Genomic DNA, 14,800 nt, shown 5'->3' on the forward strand with positions numbered 1-14,800 from the left:
TTATCTTGTACTCATTATTTCTTTGCTCTCTTTTCCTCTTTCACAGAGAAATTTCATCCCAGATGACAAATGATAGAGTATATAAGATTTTAATTTCATAACAGCCTAAGAGAATTTTCCCAAAATAACTTAACCTGAAGTTGTATGATAGTTTCACATGATGAACTTCAGAGATTTTGAAACCCAGAAAAATGGACTAGCATCCTTTTAAGAGAGGATGCTTTCTAAAGAAAAGTAGGACGAGGAAATAAGCAGAATATTGCACTAAGACTTAGAAAGAGAATTTTAGAATCAATTTAAGCCTTAGAAACGGTCTTGAGGGGCCAGCCCCGTGGCGCAGTGGTTAGGTTCACACACACTGCTTCGGAGGCCCGGGGTGGGCGGGTTCAGATCCCAGGCACGGACCTACATGCCGCTCGTCAAGCCATGCTGTGGCGGCGTCCTACATACAAAGTAGAGGAAGACTAGCAACAGATGTTAGCTCAGGGCAACCTTCCTCACCAAAAAAATAAAATAAAAAAAAGAAAGAGTCCTGAAAATATTTAAATCAAATAATTTAAGAAGTATCAGGACTCCAATATTTAAAGAAAATTTGGAGTGAAACTGTTTACAAAACCAATAATTCTTTCGTAAAACTACAAATGATTTAATAAAACCTATTAATGTATAAATCTATATTTTTATACATACGGTTTCCTTAGAGTACATCTATACACATCTTAAAACAGCAGGATCTCAGTAATATTTTAAATGACAGATGACTAGCATCCTACTGATTTTTGCAAAGCACAGTGTACATGGATGATAACGGTGGTGAGGTGTCATGGTGGTGTCAAAATCACATTAATCTAAAATCCCAGCACCAGAGAATTCTTTTCAACAGTATACCACATGCAAATTAATCAAACTGAAGTAAAATATTTAGGTCCTTTATATCTGGGTAGTATTTAATGCTTCCTGCATAAGACAGTGCAAAAAGGTATACTTTTCTCTACTAAGAGGAAAACCGTAATATATAACTTTGTTTCCAAAAGGTCTCATTTTGTAAATCGTGTCTTGCAGTATTAGGCGAGGAGGCTGACCATTAGTCTCTGACAAAAGCTTTGGTAGGTAAAACTTTTCAAGACTTGTTCACACCCTCACTCCCTAATGCAAAACAAATTTTTAAAATACCTTTAGACTCAAATTGAGCAGATCAGTCTAGAGACAGGCAGAATTAGCTGGAACAGAGAACCCAAAAACAATTATAACCTCTTTCAGATTAGAATGAAAAAAATCAAGGGAAAGTGACATATGTAGTTCCTTGACATTGGTTTTTCCTTTTTTTCTCCACTGATCTAAAGAGAAACAAAATTCAGAAATCTGAAGGAGAGAGAAGACATGTGGTGGGAAGGTTCACCCAAGCAGAAAGCTGTGTGTTGTTTTAGTTCCAGAAAGTAACAGGACAAAGGATCAGTTAGGGTCCTAGGAAGAGGTCAAAAGATATTTAATACCTGAAACAAAAAGAACCACTATGAAGGAGAAGTTCCAAGGCTCAAAGCACCAAAACATCAAGCCCACTTAGAATAGGACCAGGAGAAGGCCTTTAACCTTAAAAAGAGAAGGGAGACAAAGTTGCTTTAAAAAACATGAGCCATGAAGGAGTTAAGGGGAGGGTGAAAGGGGTAAAGGGGCGCATATGTACGGTGATGGATAAAAACTAGACTATTTCGGGTGAACATGATGCAGTCTATACAGAAACTGAAATATAATAATGTACATCTGAAATTTACACAATGTTATAAGCCAATATGACCTCAATAATATAATTAATTAAAAGAAAATAATGTCATACACTTAAACAAACAAACACAAGCCATGGAAAAGGCTGACAATAGTTAAATATTTAAAAAACAAGGGTCTTCAACCAAGGTATTTGGCCCTCATCTAAAGTATTTGTTTTCGCAATTTATTTTGCCCTGAATTGTTATTCCTTCATTTTAGGTAGAAACATGGGACTGATTTGCAGTCTTTCCTCTCATCTCCCTTGCATACACAGGCCCTTTCAAGGATTTGAAGATATAAAGCATAACTTTGAAGAAATATTAAAAAGGAACTTCAGGGGCTGGCCCCGTGGCGTAGCAGTTAAGTTCCGCGTACTCGGCTTCAGTGGCTCAGGTTCGCAGGTTCAGATCCCAGGCGCAGACCTACACCACGTGTCAGCCATACTGAGGTGGTGACCCACATACAAAAAATAGAGGAAGATTAGCACAGATGTTAGCTCAGGGTGAATCTTCCTCACCAAAAAAAAAAGTAACTTCACCTAATAAAAGGTTCTTGTGTTGAGTGTTGCTCTTTTAACCACAATATGATGCCTGATACACCTGTGTCAAAAATCCCCTCGTGTAATTAATCTGATTTTTGTTTTTGAGTTCTCATCCAAATTTATAGCAGGAGTTAAACTAAACTTCATGATAGTAACATACATAAGCTCAGTAAGGGAAAAAAAGCTTTTAATGGAACCGTAAGAAAACAGATCTATATTTACCAATTTTGGAGGATGTGGAGTAATTCACATTCAATTCTGAAATTTCAACTGCTGCTGCCTGTCATCATCCTCACCTAGAACTAAGACCATACTGTCAAATGCTTTCAGTGTTTCACAGCCTGAGCCTCTTATGATTTTTTTATGGACACATGTAGAATCTAAAATGACTAGGAAATTTTAAGTCTACTCATAGATACACCTAAAAACTGAGTATTTTTCTAGAGTCTAGATTTAAGGTATAACCATTTTGGATCCTAACACACTACCATTTAAATAGATTTTCACCTGCTCAAGGAGAGATAACAGCCTAGAACTTGATAAATATTTGCAAAAATAGACAACTATATATAGAAGAGTAACAGCATCAAAGACAGACCACATCTTAAAAATATGAATGTATCTATCTATTATCTACCTTCAAGTTCCACACTCGCCTGACAACTAAGGTCCCAAGAAGTTGCCTCTACATTTTTAGCTTTCCAGCTTATATCTGGCCCATCCTCACTTGCTGAGATTTAATCTAATTAGTAAGAGAAGAAATTCATTGATATCTAAATGTATTTAGAGGACTTCTGAAGAAAAAGAAAGAAAACTGAAACAAGAAAGGATTAGCACTCTGTCTCTGAGCCCTAAAGCATGAACTCTTAACAATATGGTAATCCCATCATCGGTGCTGGTTGTACCACCAACTATAGCTTTGAGATCAAGGGGTTTTATATTTACACACCCCAAATTTATAATACACCATCATCTTCAAGAGAAAGAACACGGCAGCAGTGGCTTCCATTCCAAAGAACTTGCTGGGATCACTGATGGTAAAGTAAAGAGAGAGAAAATATATTATGTTCTACCCTCTTAGCATAATATGTATAGAATAGTATTATTACAGATAAACATATCCATATCAATTTCAACCAGGCATTCTGCCAAGACCTGCAAAAACGAAACAAGGAAAAATACAAATGAAAGATACATTACTTTTTATGCCAAAATAAGGTCTAGTTGGAAAACTATCCAGAAGTGCAATCTGGATAGCATAAGATCAGGTCAAGAAGATAATTTGAAGCTGTAAAGATTTCTGAAGCAAAAAAGGCATTTCTCACACACACACAAATGAGTTTTTAAAATACTAATTATTCTAATGTGGTTTGGAATCAGATGCCTTCTAATATATTTGTTCACCTAATAATTTATTATTATTGCTTCTGTCCCTCAACCTCTTTCTATAAGACCTGCATCTTGCCAATTATAGAATCATCAACACAAACACTTTTCATAAACATAACTGCTAAGATGGGGAAGAGAATATTGTATCACTATGGTGTTGAGTACCCCTATGGAATGAACCACAACTGGTTTATCTGGAGAAATATCTCACTCTTTGTATAATGAATCTGTAATACGTATTTCTTTGATTAATTGAGTGCTGCTGTGCACAGACAGATCAATCTGTCTTCTTTTATTAGCACTGAGATTTTTAAAATCTACACATTAAATTGATGGATTTGATAACATCTTGATCTTAGAGTTTTAAGTGCTTACATAGTTAATGTTAACCATTCAGTTACATATGATTTTCCAGAAATTGATATTTTTCTTTATGAGTCTTTTCCCAGTTACGTTTATCTGTTTTTAAGACATAGATGTTAACTTGGCCTATTTAAAATAACTCTTCACTGGAAAGCCATCCAAGGCAAGGGCTGTAAGCCCTCCACAAAACATATTTTCAATGATTTTTAACCTGAGATGATTGAAAAAATACCTTTTAATTTCTAGGAGTATAGAATAGTTTTTTAGTAGTTTTACTGTGGTATAATTGACATATAATAAACTGCACATATTTAAAGTACACAATTTGATCAGTTTTGACATAGGTATGCATCTGTGAAACCATCACCACAATGAAGATATTAAGCATACCCATCACCCCCCCTAGAATTTTCTCATGTCTTTTAATCTCTCCATTCCATACTCCCTCCTCTTGTCTATTGTCCCTATCCCTCAGACAAACACTAAAATACTTTTTGTCACTAAATATTAATTTGCATTTTCTAGAACTTTATATAAATGGGATATAAATTTATCCAAGTACAGGAATACTACTTTATGTGCTCCAATTTGTCTGGCATCTTGCACTCGGCATAATTATTTTCAGATTCATCCATGTTGTGGCATGTACCAATAGTTCATTCTTTTTTATTGCTGAATACTGTTTCATGGTATGGATATACACCACAATTTGTTTATCCATTCACCAGGTGATGCCATTTGGGTTGTTTCCAATTGTGTCCTATTACAAATAAAGTTGCAATGAACATTTGTGTACAGGATTTTGTGTAAACATGTTTTCATTTCTCCTAAGAGTGGAATGTCTTGATTATAAGATTGGTTTGCATTTACCTTAAGAGACTGCCAAACTGCTTTCCAAAGTGGTTGTACCATTTTACATTTCTACTGGCAGTGAATGAGTGTTCCAGTTCTTCTACACCCTTGCCAACACTTGATCTATTCAGGGTTTTTAATTTTAGACATTGTAATACACGTGTGATGATTTTAATTTGTATTGCCCTAATGACTAATGACGTTGAGCATCTTTGCATGTGCTTATTTACCTTCTTTACATATTCTTTGATGAAGCATTTGTCCAAATTTTTGCCCCATTTTTTAAGGTTTTTTTTCTTATTATTGAATTCTAAGCATTCTTTATATATTCTGGATACAAGTTTCTTATCAAATATATGATTTCCAAATAATGTTTACCTAGCCCATGGATGGTCTTTTCATTCTCTAACAGTATCTTTTAAAAAGCAGAAGTCTTTAAGTATTATGAAATCCACTTTACCAATTTTCTTTTTAAGGATCATGCTTTTGGTGTCTTATCTAAGAAATCTTTGCCTAACCCAAGGTGACAAAGATTTTCTCCTAGAAGTTTTATAGTTTTAGGTTTTATATTTAGGTCTAGGATCCACTTTGATTTAATTTTTGTACATGGTATAAGGTTAGAGAACTTTTAAATCTTATTCATGTGTCAATATTGTTCTCTGTTTGCTACTAATTTCTAATTTGAGTGGATTTTAGTCAGAAAACACATTATACATAGTCATGTGTGTAAAAATTTTATGTGTATTTCAAAAGAACATGTATTTTCTATGAGTGTAAAATGATATAATTATCAATTAAATCAAGTTTGTTAACTGGCTATTTAAATCCTTTATATATTTTTATCTGTTGTCTTGTGAAGAAAGTATGGCTAACTTCTATTGATTATGGATCTGTTGACTTTTTCTCACATTTTTCTTAGTTTAAGTTTTATATAGTTCAGAATTATGCAGTTAACTATGTAAAAGTTCATGATTACTAAGTTATCTTAGTATATCAATATGAAATCTCTTTATTCTAGATAGTTTTTTGCTTTGAATTTCATTTCATCTGATATTAATATTGCTCTCAGTACTTTCTTTTCAATGGTCTTTAAGGTATCTTTTCTATCCCTTTATTTTTACCTTATCTCATCTTTTTGTTGTAGAAGTGTCTCGTCACCAGACAGCTGAATATGTCATAATCATTGTTTTATGCCACCCATATTATAAAAGAATTTAATTTACATTTACTGTGATTACTAAAGTATATATAGATGTTTTCTATTTATCATAAATTTGTTGGTTATTTTGTTTTTTTTTTTTTGCATTCTTGCATTTTGCTGAGTTTATCAAATATCCTTTGCTTTCCATCTTTATACTGTATTTTCTTTCCTAGATTTTATTTAAAAAAAAAGTTCTCATGAAAAAAATTCCCTACTTCAATCCTTAGCTTCACTAATTTACATCTGAGTTGTGTCAACTGACATTTTCATTTTAAAATTTAGTAAAATTTTAATTTCCCAAGCTCTACGTTAGATTCTTTTTCAAGAATATAAAACTTTCCTACATCTCTATGAATGTCTTCTTCTGATCATCCTATTACCTCTAGGTCCTTGGATCTTTTTTCTTCTGACTTTTGATTGGGTGTCCTTCTTTCATGGTGTTGATTATCCTCATATTGTGGTGTGTCATGATTATATGCTTATCTTTTGTTTGAGAATCTCTGTTTGCCAGCTCTTTTGTTTACCATTGCCTGTTTCCAGTGATTAATATGACAGACAAGTGGCTTGTCTCCTGTGTGTGTGGGCTTTCTAACCCACCTGGCAATCAGTACATTACTGGGGCATTGCCCCACCTCTCTGAGTCTAGCACCCACAATCAAGGATTTCGTTTGTGAGTAAACACAGCTGCTATCCACTACTTAACACAAGGAGAGAAGAAAAATAAAGGCATAGCTCCAAATGTAAAGCCCTAATTAATAACTCTGAGAAGATCTCTGATTAATAATCCTGATGAATTCCCCTTCTATTTCATGTTTCCATTGTCTATAGTTCAAGCTTTGTCTTACTTTCGTTTCTTTATTATAGATTTAAATCTATTTTTGTTACAGATTTAATCTATTATTGTTTTCTTGTATTTTTGTCATTTCATGAAATGTTGGCAAGGGAGGGAGAATAGACACATTAAAAAAATCAACCTTCAATTTTCAATCAGAAGAGCTTCATATACTTGAATTAAAAAATGATAATTAACTTTATATGATAAACTCTTCACATTATCACATCTCACAATGATGCCATAAGCATCAGTGAATTTCAAGATTAAAATAATCAAGCATCTTCAACAGAGCCTTTCAACAATCCTCTGGACCTTAAGAAATTAAAAGCAACAAAGTTGTGACACCTCGAAAGAAACCTAACCAGTTCTATTTTGCTCAGCTCAAAGTTTACAGACAGGACAAGATTGGGGTCACCAAGCCCACTGTCACCTCCATGACTTTTGTCCCATCTGTTCCTTTTCCTAGACAGTCTTTTCCTCTGTGACGTCTCCTTTGTCATTTCTATATGATCCTAATTGTATCTTGTATTCAATCCTGTTGTACTCAATCCCACACCAGATTGTAATGCTTCTCAAAGTAAACAGCACAGTGATAGCAACTTTGTTTAGTATTAGTTATTCATTATTTTATGCATGTATAGCCTGCCTCACACTACACACACAAAAAGAAAACTTCGAGATTTATCGAAATGTCTACTGTACAAAAATAAATACACAAATAATTGAGGAAATCTGGACTAAAGGAAAATAGAGAAAATAATGCATTATAATCCTGCACAGTTGTTAGGGCTCTATGGTTCCTAGGGGCCAAAGCAAAGTAGATATTATGAATTTCAAGATAAAAAATAAACTAGTTATGTTATATCAAACAGGAGAACAGTTATCAGCATCCTCAGCTGCTAGAAAAGAAAGCAGCCTTGGAAAAAGTTAAGTGCCTTGCCCAATGTCCGATGGCTTGTTTTGTTAAAGGAAAATACTGGTCTCTTGACTTCCAATGCTGTTGCTGCAATACTACACTGAAACCAAATACACAATGAAAATTAGTTGCTATTATGGCAACCCCTGGGAAAAATAGAAATACCTATTCCCTTGTGAGGGATAGGAAGTTAAGCTAAAAAACCAACACAAATGTTCTGTGAGGAAGTTTCGTAGAGTTGGAAGATATGAAATGACCTGATTGCCCCTAAAAACGAAACAGTGGTGAGGCAGCAACCTCAGAGGCACATGAGATTCCTACTGCCAAGGCAGGGTCAAAAGGCCAGGAAACTAGTTTCTAGAACATTCTATATGTATAGTCTTAGAAGAAGCAGATTGTTAAGTGCTATACTAAACTATGACTGAGAAGACAGATTTAAAAAAATTTTCTAGGGCACTTCTCCAGAAGAAAACAAAAATTAAGGTCAGGTCTACATCAGCCAGTAACAGACTTCTGGGCCCCTAGATACATTTATTTGGCTCTGCTGACTGTTTGGCTCAGTTTTCCCTTAGCAAGTGTAAAAAACGCTTGAACACCACCACCCTGGGATCCTGTTCAATTCAGATAGCTGCGGCCTTTTAACTCACATCCAAGTGACTTGGCTTTATACCAATATCATTTCCCCTAGTATAGCCTAAGCTTAAGTGAGAAAGTACACAACTCAGAGAGCCAGGAGTTAACTGGCTGTTCCCATTCCAGAAAGTCCTGGTTCTTTTCCTAGATAAGGAAACAATACTATATCAAGAAGTTTCTATCACTCAATATTACATATCACACTGAATCCACAACTATAAAAAGAGAATTAGTAGAAATACCACCATTTATTCTTAAAGCATCTCTCTTGAGGAGCTTTAGGCAATTTAACTTTTCTTTTCCAGCCCAATCCCTTAGGAAATAAATAGTGATGATTTATTAAAACTTACATTTTACAGATAAGAAAACAACAACAAGAAGTTCAAATGCAGAAAGAGACACAGTGTCTTGAGGGTACACTCCACTTGCTGAACCACATTTCTTCCTTATAAATATACACAGATACAGAAAATACATATTTGCTTGTGTGTAGCTGACTGTAATTGAGCTCACAGCACGGTCATAAGGTATTCTGTGGACACAGCCTGACTTGGGCCCCACTCTGTACTGCCACGTTCCTTTGCCAGGGTCAAGGTTTCTTGCCATCTCTCCCATAGAAACCCATGTTTGGAGATGTCTAAAACAGTTTTCAAGTGGCAAGTTGCTTTCCCTTACACCAGCAAGAAACCTAGGCCTTAGATAACCTCTTCAAGTCTGTCTGCCCACATTGTTTCTTTTTCTAATATACAACTAATTTGTTGGTTTATATTGTCTTGATTCCTCCTCTGTCTCTGCTGTATAGCATGACTCTCAGAGGCAGTGAGTACATTAAATTCATAGGTACTTAGTTGAATTACTCTTTTAATAGGAGGTAGTAATGAGGATACAGAGGGAATAATCATAATATACACAGAACTGTGAGAACGCATCAGCTAAAAATTAAAGAGCTCGTCTTCCCTCTGAAATAAGTTTTCATAAAAGATGCTGAAGGAAGAAAGCTTTATTTTGGTGAAAGACATCCAATGGCCTGGGTACAAAAAGCAGAAATTAAAAGAAGCAGGCTGCAGTGGCCCCTGCATTGCCTGTCAAGAAGTTGCCCTGTACAGTTTCTGGAGAAATTAAGAAATGCAAGTAACTGGACAGATTAACAGCACCCAAAGATGACCAGCAGGATACAAAGAAACAGCACCTTTCACTAGGAGGAGGAGGCATATTCCTCCAGGCAAACAAAGAAACAGGACAGAGTCAACATCTGTTTCCTATAACTGCTTGGCGGCTGAAAGAAGCAACCTTTAGAAAAATGGCTTAGCTGACAATCCTCAAAAATCATTCAATCACTATCACACAGGCTGAAGGAAATGGGTAAAGGAACACGATTTGCACTGTCCACACTACTCACACCGCCTTCTGAAAAAGAAAAGTTGTCTTTTCTTTACAGGAAAAAATTAAGCGCAAACAAAAATCTTCATGAACTTTCCTTTTGATTGGCAACTAGCAGCAATGAATACCGAAGCGTAAAAGACAGCTAACTGCTTTTTAGCTTTTCTTTGCCTTTCCCAGTGTCAACTGGGAAGATAAGAGTGCCAAAAAGTATATTGAGTGGGAATGGTGGCTGGGATAGCGAGTGGGGGAAAAAACTCAGACATAACTCATTAGAATATTAGAGAAAGAAAACAAGTCATTTGACAAAACCCATCATGCTTCCAGAATTCAGTTAGGAAAAGAAAAAGGAATATTATGATGTCTGGATTCTAATCAATAAATGCTAACAAACCAAGCATGTTAAGAAATAAAATTTTCCTCTCTGGATTCCATCAATTTGCAAATGAAATTTCAAAATCAAGAGAAAAACATCCATGATTGCATAAAAATCTGTTTGAAGATTTAAGAACTGGAAATTTCTAAAATGAAAAATTATCAGAGCTGTGATGTTACTGCTGTGTGACCACAGCTTTCAACTCAGCTAAATGCCAGATGCTTCACTTACCTTAATAATGTGGTTAAAATACATAAGCCAAACAGAACAAAAGCAATTAAGAAGGACTATGATAGACAGAAGAGATTTTTCAGGTGAAACCTGAAAACAGAAGGAAAGGCGATAAGGTGGAAAGGGACAAGAATATTTAATATTAACACAGGTGTCACGTCAAAACATTTGCTAGGCTGCTAACCAAAAGACTCCAGCGAGGTCCCTTCCCAGTGAGTTTTCAGTTTAAACAAGTATAACACAATGAAGAAAAAGATCACCTTGTCTACAAGGGAGAGAAGCATGACCACAAAGAGAAAAAGCTATCAATATGTGATCTGTGTTATTTTTAGAGACCTTGGGAAAAAGCCTTTATCGAAAGGTGTTTTTTGGGGAGTATAGGAGAGTGAGGGTGTAATGATAATACGTACATCTTCCAAAAATTTTAGCTATGGCCCAGGCAGTCTCTAACAACTTGATCTATATTAACTAATTTAGTCATCAAAAAGATTATATGGGGCTGGCCCCGTGGCTTAGTGGTTAAGTGCGTGCACTCCGCTACTGGCGGTCCTGGTTCGGATCCTGGGCGCGCACCAACGCACCGCTTGTCCGGCCATGCTGAGGCCGCGTCCCACATACAGCAACTAGAAGGATGTGCAACAATGACATACAACTATCTACTGGGGCTTTGGGGGGGAAAAAAAAGGAGGAGGATTGGCAATAGATGTTAGCTCAGGGCCAGTCTTCCTCAGCAAAAAGAGGAGGATTGGCATGGATGTTAGCTCAGGGCTGATCTTCCTCACAAAAGGAAAAAAAAAGATTATATGATGCAGAAGTTCTTATTACTACATTTTACAGATAAGGAAACAGAGATATCGGAAAGTGGACTTGCCTAGAATCATACAGAATGGCTGGGCTTTGAAACAAGTCACTGCGAGGAAGGAAAATTCTTTGAAAGATTAATCTTTCTGTCAATCCAGGATCCTGCCCGGTATCTTAAAGTAAAAGTAATTAATTAAAACTAAAAGAGAAAGGATTTAGATTAGTTTCAACAAAAACTTTCCAATTGAAAGAATACGCAGGAAAAAAAAGTTCACCACGCAATACTACACGGAATGTCCCTTGTAGGTATCAGAATTAACAATCAGCCTTGCTGGATGGTATTAAAAAATCCTTTCAGGAACAGAAGGGATTAGCCTAGAACTTGTTCTAGGCCTGTGAGAAGTAATATTTGGCTTTAATCAAGGAGAGAAGGTAAATACACAAGAGTCTCCCCTCATGTCTATTAGCTAGTCTATGCAGGCACTGGGCATGTCCTGACACTATAACCATCACCACTTTCTAGAACTCAGCCTGGACAAAGAATATGTCCAGTAAATATTTGTTGAATGAATGAATTAGAAAGAAAAGAATATGAAAATGACATGTTTGTGGAGGATTCTAGATAGTTTGGAAAGTTGAGGTAAGATTTTGATTCAGAAGGCAGTCTTGAAGAAATCAGAGGAGGGAAGCATGACTACAGCACTGGAGTAAGAACCGCAACTGAACAAGATTTAGACTTGAAAGGCCTCTAAATAAAGTGAATAAGAGAGAGAAAACAGATGATAAAAGCAGCTGCAATAAAAGTCCTATAAAAGTTTTTGAGCAGAGAGCAAGGTGTTCATGTTTTATCAATAGTGTTAACGAAAATAACACCCACATGGGAAAACTTTAAACTGTGCATACAATAATGACCAAAAGCAGCAGCAGATGACATGTGGGGGCACTTCTCTTGTGCCAGGCCCTGGATAAAATGTTCTATGTATAGAGGACACTGGTTAAGCACAAGGGCTCAGATTGACCCCCACCTCCTTCTCCAAATAACCTCGATCAAGTCATTCCTCTGTGTCTAGGTGTCTTGTGTCTAATTATCCGTGAGACAATAATAGCATCTACTCTCTAGGCATGAAATTGAAAAGATTAGATGAGAATGTGTGGGGGGAGAGAAATGGGCATGAGGGGACAAATAGAAGAAAACTTAGATTTTTCTAAGTTTTCACATAAAATAGGCATAATCGGTGCAGCCTGGTGGGTATGACGAGTAAGTTAAGGAGAACAAGCCATTCTCAAAATAGTGAAAACAGAACTCACCAGTCATACCACCAGGCTGGACTGATTATGTCTCTCTTTGTGTCATCCCTTACTTTATATGTGTTTTTCCCCCTTAATTTCATTATTTTCAAAAATTTCATTATTTTCAAATACTTGTTTTCATGAATGTCTCCATCACTGAACCATGAGATCCTTGAAGAGAGGGGATGTGTTTTAAGTATCATTTATTCCCGGCCCCTAGAATCATGCTTAACACACAATTAGTTGTGCTAGAATGATTGTGTGAATGGTAGGGAAAGACCGTATGAGAAAAATTGATGTGAATAAGAATTATATGAATTTTTAGGTGAAAGATGTAGGAAACACCTTCAGAAAAAAGAAAATTGATAAGAACATAGAATTATATATGTATATATGTTATACATGTAAATTATATATATACACAGACACAGACATCTATCAGTTGTGTATGCAAACATAAAGTTTGTTATTAAGATCTCCCAAAGCGCCTTTCATTTAATTTAACTCCATTGGTCTTTGTTATTTCATTCCATATCATTTCTTTTTACTAGATAAGGGGCATGAGTTCATGCTTCTTCCGATTTTGAAGAAGTGAGAAATTTCACTTAAGGTTGAGAGGGGGTGTGATGGAGAGCCTTGGAACTATCTGAGATGGGTAGAGGAAGGAGTTAGCACAGAGAAGCGGGGGCCACGCAGACGTCCTGAAGTAACCCTAGCAGAGCCATCTGAGCATCCCACACTTTAGCAATGTTGTGGCTATCAATGTCTACTATCCTTATACCTATCTTCTTGAGGTTCTCCCTTGATTTCAGAATTTTTCCCTTGATTGACAACCCGACCGAAGTCTGATTAACCTGTGTTCTGTGCAACCCTCTATTGGTGAACCAAGGTTTCATATCTTCACACACTGTTGCTAAAACACTCAACTCTTTCCTCCTGAACTTAGAAATTCTTGGCCAAGCAACATCCTCTCAAACAACTGGATTTCAGTAGGTCATAATTCTCCCTAAATGCCATATGCCTTATATTGGAATGAGCTTCTTGGTATGTAAGATACACTCCAAATCCTAGAAAAGCTACACTCTTCACATGGGTTAGCCTACTTTTCATGCATTCTTGTGTGAGACATAAGCCAGTGCCCAGTCCTTTTCTAGGCAGAGTAGGCCCTCAAAAAATATTTATTAAATAAAGGAATTAGTGAATTCGTGTTAAATAAAGGAATCAAGGAATGAACTCCCTCCACTGCTTGCCTTTGAGCATGTGACAGAGGATACACTAAATTAGATTCCACTTAGAAAAACCACCTTCTCCTTGAGACTGTCTCTCAACTGAAAACAGAACTATTAAAATTGACGGAGTAGAATACCACATGCAAAACACCACATATTATTAACCTGTCCCAATCCTTGATGCTGTATCTTTCACCTACATCTCAACCTCATCACATAACACACGTTAACTGAAACATTACCACCAAACCGTAGGGTTTGGTGGTATCCTCTCCATTGTAATTTCCATTTTAGCAATTGTCAGGGCACAGTTCTTCAGCAAAATTAAACCTTGCTTGAGAACAGACAGATTCTCACCCTATACACTCCTGTCCTCTAATTTGATCTTTTATTGTACTGAATTTCAATGGCACAAAGTCAAGGCTATAAAAATTCCTTGAAGGGTTCACTTTTCTTAATTGTCCAGATACATTCACTACTTATATTATCCAACTAAACATCTATACTAAATGCCTTGTCAATCAACAGTTTCTTACACCTGGAGGATGTTCAATAAAAGTTTTGTCTAACCTAGTAATAAAATACTTACTAAGTATCAACCATGTTTAAAACCAATAAAATTCTCAAACCATACATTTTGATTCCAGGGACTTTTACAAGATGTTCTCTGACTATAATACTATGGTCACCAAGAAGCAGAGAGTCACCAGAAACTACAAAGTAATATTAAAATAGTCACCCTAAAAGAACACAGTCTTTTAAAATTTTTACATAGAAAAATTATTCTATTACGGGAACATTCAGGTTTTATTTTTGTAGTCAAAATGACAAAAGCAAACGTCTTAAAGGAAAATCAGAATTTATCAACCATGGATGATTTTAAATATTAATGCTATAAAAGTCAAAGGTAGCTATAAAGCAGACTGACAAAAGTAAATTTGTCCTAGATACAGCTCTCTATAACAGACCTGAAAAACATCAGCTAATACATTACAAGAT

At 35.9% G+C, this 14,800-nt stretch overlaps 1 protein-coding gene across 5 annotated transcripts in view; it reads right to left on the reverse strand.

The window, feature by feature from the left end:
• The window catches only part of ARL15 (ARF like GTPase 15), a 415,164-nt gene that overhangs the window by 225,504 nt on the left and 174,860 nt on the right, over positions 1 to 14,800 (reverse strand). The gene's annotated exons all lie outside the window — the stretch shown is intronic.

This window comes from Ceratotherium simum, chromosome 18 (genome assembly GCF_057802395.1).
Source record: "Ceratotherium simum simum isolate JZ-2026a chromosome 18, ASM5780239v1, whole genome shotgun sequence".
In the NCBI taxonomy this organism is placed as follows: Eukaryota; Metazoa; Chordata; class Mammalia; order Perissodactyla; family Rhinocerotidae; genus Ceratotherium; species Ceratotherium simum.